Here is a 9,363-nt window from a genome sequence, read left to right as displayed (position 1 = left end):
CCGATCCACACTTATAGCAGAGCGATCACGAAACCAACAACTACCGAATGCCATTTGCCACAATGTAGACACTCCGCCTCTCTCGCGATCATTTCCACCATGGCGATCAAGTGACTCGTGTGGTCACAGGGTCGATCGCGTCCTCGTCTAGAAAAGCCCAAACGCCTCTAGACCGGCTCACATCATCTCGAAATCTCTTCGATGCTGTTGAAGAGACTTTCCGAGGACCTCTTCGAATTCTCCGGTTCCCACATCAACTTTTGTTTCTCCTTTCTAAGCTCTTCGCTTTACAAGCTCGCTCAACAAGTACTACGAACTCTCGATTTCGAGAATGCCAACGAACATCCTTATATCATCATTCAGCCCATCCTCAAGCGTTTACATAATGGCTTCGGACGAAATGCATTCTCGCGTCTGGCTAAGCCTCACAAATTTTCGTTCAGAGTCTGTAATCGACATAGAACCTTGCTTAAGATCAAGGAATTCCTTCGCTTTTGGTCGATGAATCTCGACTAATATACTTTTTCCGAACTCGGTTTGAAAGAATTCCCAAGTCACTTGCTCTCTAGGCACCACAGAAGTCAGAGTACTCCACCAATAGTAGGCGGACTCGCGTAGCAAGGAGATGGTACACTTTAAGCACTCATCGGGTGTACAGGATAGCTCATCGAGCACCCGGATAGTGTTATCCAACCAAAATTCAGCTCGCTCGGCATCATCATCATCCGTAGCCTTAAATTCAGTGGCCTCATGTTTTCGAATCCTATCGATTGGGGGCTTACTTGACCTTATTTGGTTAGTCACCGGAGGTATTGTAGGTGCGGGGGTTGCATTTTTCGGGAATGGAGTTGTGGAACAGCCGTGTTAGTTCGAATGTATTGATTAAACCATTCGTTCATCACACTATAAAAGGCTTGCCTAGCCTCATCATTCGGATTGCTGGCCATAGGTTGAGAGTCCGCGGCGCTGTCCCTTCTTGCGGGAGCAGCGCCACACTCTCCACATCATCAGCTATTGCTCATTGGGATCGGGATCCATTGCTATAAACAAACACAAAGTCAAATTGTCAGAAATCACCACACTATCGATTCATCATTTAATGGCATGTATAGCTAGACCCCAAACACATCACGGTAGTCCTAGAATCAACTAAACCGTGGCTCTGATACCAATAAAATTGTAACACCCCGAACCCGAGACCATCGCCGGTGTCGGACACGAGGGGTTAACAAGCCAAGTTCACATATTTTGCCCCCCAATTTGACATTTCCAGTCAGGCTGGAAAACTGCGTCACCGTCGCCTTAAAAATCATATCTCGAGTTTCAAAACTCGGAAAGTGGTTTCGTAAATTTTCCCTGAATTTAGACTCATATATCCATCCATGGATTTATTTCTGGAATTTTTGGTCAGGCCAATTGGTACAGTTTATTAGTTAAAGTCACCCATGTTACAGGGATCGACTGCTCTGACCTTCGCGCGTTATAACTTGAATATCTCTCTGTACAGGGCTTTAATACTGGTGCCGTTTGTTTCTAATGAAACTAGACTCAAAATGGAATCTGTAAATATAAGGCATGACTCCTAATTCTTTCTGGATAATTTATAGTAAATTTTTAAAGTTGCGACAGGGGACCCAGAAACCGTTCTGGCCCTATCTCACAATAGCTTTAATATCTCTTAACATGTAACTCCTATGACCATTTCGTTTCTTCCATATGAAAATAGACTCATCAAGGTTCATTTACATAGCTTATTCACTATTTAATACCATTCCTACAAATTTTGGTGATTTTTCACATTCACGTCACTGCAGCTGGCAGCATCTGTTTTTAAGGTAGGTCTTACCTATTTTGTAGTCTCCATGAACCAACTAGTCTTGCCATACATAGGTTCATATATGATCATTTTAACCATACCAATGGCTGATCATGTGACCAACATTCCCATCTCCAATCCATAATCACATCATGACACCATATATATATATACAAACCGCAAATAGTCTAAGTTCGTACTTCACTTTTACGAGCCATTTTCGCATGGCCGTACACATATACATCACAACATATTTAAACCAACAAGGGGTAGTCCTATACATGCCATTTCAAAGTTCAACCAAAAATTTATACCAAAATAGAGGCGTTGATAGTGTGGATGACTTCGACTTTAATGATCCCGAATCCGATTGCTATCGAGCGTAATCTATAAAACAGAGAGCCAAAGCAACGGGGTAAGCATTTTTATGCTTAGTAAGTCTCAAGGAATAAAATCAGCTTTAATTTAAGCAATACATTCACATAACCAAATGCATCATTTCATTAATACACATTCTCATAATCATTCTTACTTTACACTTCATCATTATATACTTTCACAAAGTATCAACCATTCCAATAGCTGAAATTGTTAGTCGATTGAGCGAATGTTGCTCAAATATGTCGACTTTCCAATGCACATATAAACGTACCTTATTCTTTGGGCTTTTCGAGCGTATTTAATTGAATTTATTACAGCAACCAACACTCACCTCCAGCCCAAGCTTCTTCGAATACAACCGGATATAACCACGCACGAATGCCTTCGGTCTTAGCCTCGATAGAATGACTCGCACGAATGCCTTGGTCTTAGCCCGGATGTAGCCACTAGCACAATTGCCTTCGGTCTTAACCCGGATATAATTTCCAGCATAATTGTCTTCGGGGCTTAGCCCGGGTATCATTCAATTTCTCATGCACACATACATCAATAATCATTGGACATACATATTTCATTTTCGTTACTAAGGCTCAAACACAATTATAATCACTAGCATAATCGCTTCGGGACTTAGCCGGGTATCATTCAATACTCATACACACATAAATCAATAATCAATACATCCATATTTCATTCCACATAATTCAATTAAGGTTATTTCTTGAGGACTTACGTCGGATGTTGTCGAACGGCTTTTACGGCTATTCGATCACTTTTTCCTTCCCCTTGTCCAATTGTGGCCCTCTAAGCTCTTGAGCTAATTCAAACAAATTCAATTTATTAAAACCTCATTGTGCTAGCTTATGGCGAATATGACAAGGAGTTTAAATGGTCAAATGGCCACCCTTTAGCTTGAATACACAATGGTCATGCACATTTTATACTACATCAAGCAATTCAATACAATTCATTCGGGCATCAAGGAAAAGCTAAGGCCTTCAATAGGCTACCTAAGGCCGAATATACATGTCCATGTTGAGGCCAATTATGCACTTAATACCACACAAAAACAGCATGCATTTTACTAGTTAATGCTTTGCATGTTGTAGCTCAAAACTTATAATATAGCATCAAGCACTCATATGTGTGCTAGGCGAATGTGCTTGCAATTTCACAAGCATTCTTCAACATCTTCTTCTTTAAACAAACATATTCATCACTTACTTCATAGCCAAAACATCATGTGCAAACATATATATACATATATGAGCATGGCGAATTTCAAGGTGTCCATAGCCATCTAAAACACAAATTTTAACTAACATGCAAGAAGCATGAACCATGCTCATGAATGCATCATGGCCGAATACATCATAATCATGCCCTTTTATCTTCAATCATGGTTAAACAAAAGAAAACTCAAAGTCTTACTCAAGATGGCTACAAAGAAATTTCAAGAGTAGACAATCCATCATTGCATGCATCATCATCAAGCTTCACACTTAACATGCAATGGCTTTATCACAATACCAACCTTGACCAAATACCACTTCCATGGCATAACAAGGATTTGAACCATGGCTAACATGAACATCAACTTGGCAACTAAAACATGCATGAATCTCATGACACAACCTCATACATACCTCAATCTTGATGCAAGTTTAGCCAAATATCCTTCTAGATCTCTTCTAAACAAAGGAAATGAAGCAAAATCTCTTCTTCCTCTTAGTATTTTTGGCCAAAAGGAGAGAACAAGGATGAACAAATTTTTTGTTTTCTCTTCTTGGTTGCACGGCAATGGGGAATGCTACTCTCTCACACACATTTTTTTTCATTCTTTTCTTACCCATGCTTATTTGTTTATTATTTCTCCCTAATGCCCAACAAAACATGTTTCATGACATGTTTAGCCCATATCTCTTTGTCATGGCCGCCATCACTTGTAAAAGGGAATTTGACATGTAAGTCCATTATTTTGCATGCATGCTTTAATTAGTCATCACACATTTCCCTATCGTACTTTCAAAGTTCACTACTAAGTCCTTTCTTGTGGAATTCACCTTTATAACACTAAATCAATCATCATAAAATGTCATACATGAGCACACACATATTATAGGCATCAAAATAAATTTTTAATTATTTTTATGCCTCGGTTTTGTGGTCCCGAAACCACATTCCGACTAGGGTCAATTTTGGGCTGTCACACAGGATCTCAAATCACATGTAATTACGGGTTACTATCGAATTCCCTTTGTCAACCTCAACAGAGACATTTTTCACATGTTACCATCAAATATGCATTTCTATGATATTTCATGCCAATAATAAATGCAATCATCATGCAATTGTAAATCCTACAGTTATGCATATTAGGGGTTTACTTTAAGTTATCCGAACTCACCTAGTATTTGTTTCGGAGTTGCATTTCAGTTATTCCGGAACCTTGCGTTTACCTCAATCGACCTCTGAAATTTGTTCCTCGGGGTCTATAACAACAAAATTATGTCATTAATACCCCACATTATACATCACAAGTCTAATTCTCACCTTGGTCTAAATGACCATTTTGCCCCTAACCTTTGATATTTTTACGATTTAGTCCTTAAGCTCGTATAATGAAACATATGCAATTTCTACCTTACCCAAGCCTAGCCAAACACTTTTCCATCTCATGGTAGCCCTCATTTTCCATTATTTTCACACTTCTACCACATATTTTACAACTTTTTCAAAATGGTCCCTACAAGGGTTTTTCACGAAAATCACCTAGGAAAAGGTGTTTAACACATATTCATCTTTCATGTTCCTCCATAATCCATCAAAATACAAATAACTCATGCATGGGTAAATTTTTAAACATAAACCCTAGAATGAAATATGGGTAGAAATGGAGAGAGGAAGCTGCCGGGATTTCAAAAATACAAAGAACATTAAAAATGGAGCTTCGGAGCACTTACTATTGAGCTTGGAAAGCTTGAAAATCCTAGCTATGGTGACAAGAGAATTTCGACAGCATGGGGAAGAAGAATGGCTAATTTTGGTTTGATTTTTCCCATTTTATTTCATTAAAAAACCAAATGACCAAAATGTCCTCATGCCCTTTCTTTAAAATTTCGTCCACACAAGCCCATTTTTGTCTAAAAAATTAGAAATTGGGAAAATTACTCTCCAAGACCTTCTAATTCATAACCTAAGGCAATTTCATACAAATTACTTCTAGAATTCATGTTTTGCAGTTTATTCAATTTAGTCCCTAATTTCCAATTGAACACCTTACTCAAAGAATTTCTTCATGAAACTTTAACACATGCATATACTTATATTCTAGGCCTTATAATAATCATAAAATAAATATTTTGATGTCGGATTTGTGGTCCCAAAACCACTATTTTGACTAGGCCCTATTTTGAGATGTTACATTTCTCCCCATTTAGGGACTTTCGTCCTCATAATTCTTACCAGTGAACAGATTCAGATATTGGCTTCTCATGATTTCTTCTGGTTCCCATGTAGCCTCTTCTACACCATGTCGATGCCATAAAACTTTTACTAAGGCTACATCTTTATTCCTCAACTGTTTAACCTTACGAGCCAATAGCTTAACTGGTTCCTCCCCACAGGTCATGTCCGGTCGAATTTTAATCTCAGTCGGTGAAATCACGTGAGAGGGGTTTGATCGGTATCGCCTTAACATAGATACATGGAACACATCGTAAATCCTTTACATTTCAGGTGGCAATGCCAAGCGATAGGCTAAAGGTCCAACTCTTTCAACGATCTCATACGATCCGATAAATCACGGACTCAGTTTACCTTTCCATCCAAATCTCAACACCTTTTTCCATGGAGACACTTTCAAGAATCCTCTATCTCTAACTTGAAACTCAATTTCCTTTCTTTTCAGATCAGCATATGACTTTTACCTATCCAATGCTGCTTTTAAACAGTCTCGTATCACTTTAACTTTCTCTTCAGTTTCTTTAATCAAATCAACTCCGTGAATCTGATTTTCCTTAATTTTCGTCCAGTACAATGGAGTTCAGCACTTCCTGCCATATAAGACTTCATAAGGCGCCATCTTCAAACTTGTTTGAAAACTATTGTTGTAGGAAAATCTACCAACGATAAGTATTTTTCCCAGCTACCTTGAAATTCAAGGATGCAACAACGCAACATATCCTCGAGAATTTGAATTATCTGCTCAGACTGACCATCAGTGTGAGCGTGAAAGGCTGTGGTAAAACTCAACTTCGTACCTAAGGCTTCCTGTAACTTTTCTAGAATCTTGAAGTGAACCTCGGGTCTCTATCCGAAATAATCGATAGTGGTACCCCATGTAATCTTACAATTTCAAAAATATACAAGTCGGCCAATCTATCGAGGGAGTAATCTGCCCTCACCGGAATGAAATGAGCCGACTTCGTCAACTTATCCACTACAACCCATACCGCATCTTTCTTCTTCGGAGCTGATAAACCGTAATTCATACATATTTTTTATCCCATGCTTAGCACATTTTATGGATGATTTTTCCTTAAAATTGGTTAATTTGATGCACCTAATGCCTTAATTTCATGTTTTATACTTAGGTGAGCATAGAAGAGTGAAAGGAATCAGAAACGAGCCAAAACAGAAAAAAATGGGCCAACGTACAAAATCAACACGGCCTAAACCTCCTCACACGGGCAAACCACATGGTCGTGTCAATTTGGCAGAATCGAAGGACAACTCACACGAGTGGACCACATGCTCGTGCCTATTTAACAAGCTTAACCACGACCTGAAGTAATCGCACACGGGCGTGTCACATGGGCGTGTTCTTGCCGAGCCCAAGTTTAGTCTAATTTGGAAAATGGCCAATTTTAAGGGTTCTTAGGCATTCTATAGCATATAAATACACCCTAGAGGAGGAGGAAAAAGGCACACACAGGGAATAAGGCAGGGAACTGCTCAAGGAAAGCCGATTGATCAATCTCAGAAGTCGGATTCATCATCAAGAGTGAAGATCTCCCCTCAATTTCCCTTCAGGAGTTTTGGGTTTTTCTTTATGTTTTGTATTCATTATTCTTCTGAGATGTTTACCTTTTTAGTTATGAATTAAAACCCTTAAATACCTAAGGAGAATGAAACCTAAGATAGATCTTGTTATTATTATTTGAATTGTATGATAAATATTTGGCTTGTTCTTAAGTATGTGTTCTTAATTCTTGTCTTGATATTCTAGGATATTGAATCAAGTTAAGCTCTTATTCAGAGGAGAAATAGACCCTGTCTAAGAGTACATTTGTCATAATTAAGCGGAGTTGATTGCGCTCCTAGAGATATGGTGACAAAATTTTGTCAAATTAGGGTGAAACCTAATAAGGGGATCCATAGATCGAGTTAATGCAACCCTAGGGAGTTAATTAGAAAGAGATTTCAATTATTCAACCTAGGGTTAGACGTTGTTAGTCTCGAGAGGGATAATAATATAACTTAGGGATTTCTACGGATCAAGTCAAATGAATAAATCGTCTGATTCAGAGCCAAATAACAAGTGAAGTCTAGGTGGATTTTTCCTTAGGTATTGTCTTGATTCAATCGTTTTTTTCCAAAAGTAATTCCCCAATTCTATTTTTTTGTGATTTCTTAGTTTAGTTAATTAGTTAGTTAAAACAAACCCCATTATTCTTAGGCTAGATAATAAAAAGACCGTCATTACTAGTACTTTTAGTTCCTTTGGGTTCAACAATCCGGTCTTGCTAAAACTATATTACAGTTCGATAGGTACACTTGCCTTCATCGTGATAATAGTTAGTTTCAAGAACGATTCATTATAAATATTTAAAACCTGTCACAAATATCACATATCAGGAGTCAATCACAATCATGTCACGAAATCCATAGTAACTCTATCCCACTTCCATTCGGAGACCATCATAGGTTGTAGCAAACCTGAAGGCACTTGATGTTCAGCTTTAACTTGCTGAAATACAAGGCATTTTGATACAAATTCAGAAACATCTCTTTTTATGCCGTTCCACCAATACATATTCTTTAAATCGTTGTACATCTTGGTACTTCCCGAGTGAATAGACAAATGACGGTTGTGAGCTTCTTGCAAAATTTTTCGAATAAGTTCATTGTATTTGGGTTCACAAACCCTATTTTTGAACATCAAACATCCACCGGGACCAATTTGAAAGTCTGATTCAACACCTGACTCACATTGAGCCCTTTTTGCTGGCAAGCAGTCATCATTAAACTGAGCATCATGAATTTCCTACAGAAATGTCGGCCTAGCCTCTAGCTCGGCCAAGACTGAACCATCATCAAGAAATGCCAAACGAGTATCCATGGCCCTTAATGCAAACAAGGATTTTCTGCTCAACGCATCGCTGACCACATTCGCCTTTCCCAGGTGATAGTCAATGATCAGTTCGTAATCCTTGATTAACTCTAGCTACCTCCGCTGCCTCAAATTTAATTTTGTTTGAGTCATCAAATACTTCAAACTTTTGTGGTCAGTGAATATGCGGCAAGTCTCACCATATAAATAATGCCTCTAAATTTTCAAAGCAAAAATGATGGCAGCAAGTTCTAGGTCGTGTGTAGGATAGTTCTTCTCATGTGGCTTCAACTGTCGTGAAGCATAAGCTATTACCTTGCTATCTTGCATAAGTACACAACCCAGCCCATTTGAGGACGCGTCACTGTAGACTACAAAGTCTTTTCCCGACTCAGGCAATAATAAAACATGAGCTTCAATTAACAGTGTCTTTAACTTCTCAAAACTTTGCTGACACTTCTCTATCCATTCAAACTTAACATTTTTCTGTAACAATCTCGTCATCGGAGTTGCTATCTTGGAGAATCCTTTCACAAATCTTCGATAGTAACCAGCTAAGCCTAAAGAGCTTCTAACCTCGGTTACATTCTTAAGTGATTTCTATTTGACGATAGCAAAAATCTTACTTGGATCGATTTGGATGCCTTCACCCGAAACAATATGTCCCAAAAATCCAACTTCCTGAAGCCAAAACTCGCTCTTGCTAAACTTAGCATACAACTGCTTTTCCCGCAAAGTCTGCAACACAATTCTAAAGTGCTTTGCATGTTCTGACTTATCTTTGGAATAAATCATGATGCCACCAATGAACACAATGGCAAACTTATCCAAA

The sequence above is a fragment of the Gossypium arboreum genome, chromosome 7 (genome assembly GCF_025698485.1).
Source record: "Gossypium arboreum isolate Shixiya-1 chromosome 7, ASM2569848v2, whole genome shotgun sequence".
Lineage (NCBI taxonomy): Eukaryota > Viridiplantae > Streptophyta > Magnoliopsida > Malvales > Malvaceae > Gossypium > Gossypium arboreum.
Note: the sequence above shows the minus strand (reverse complement) of the source record.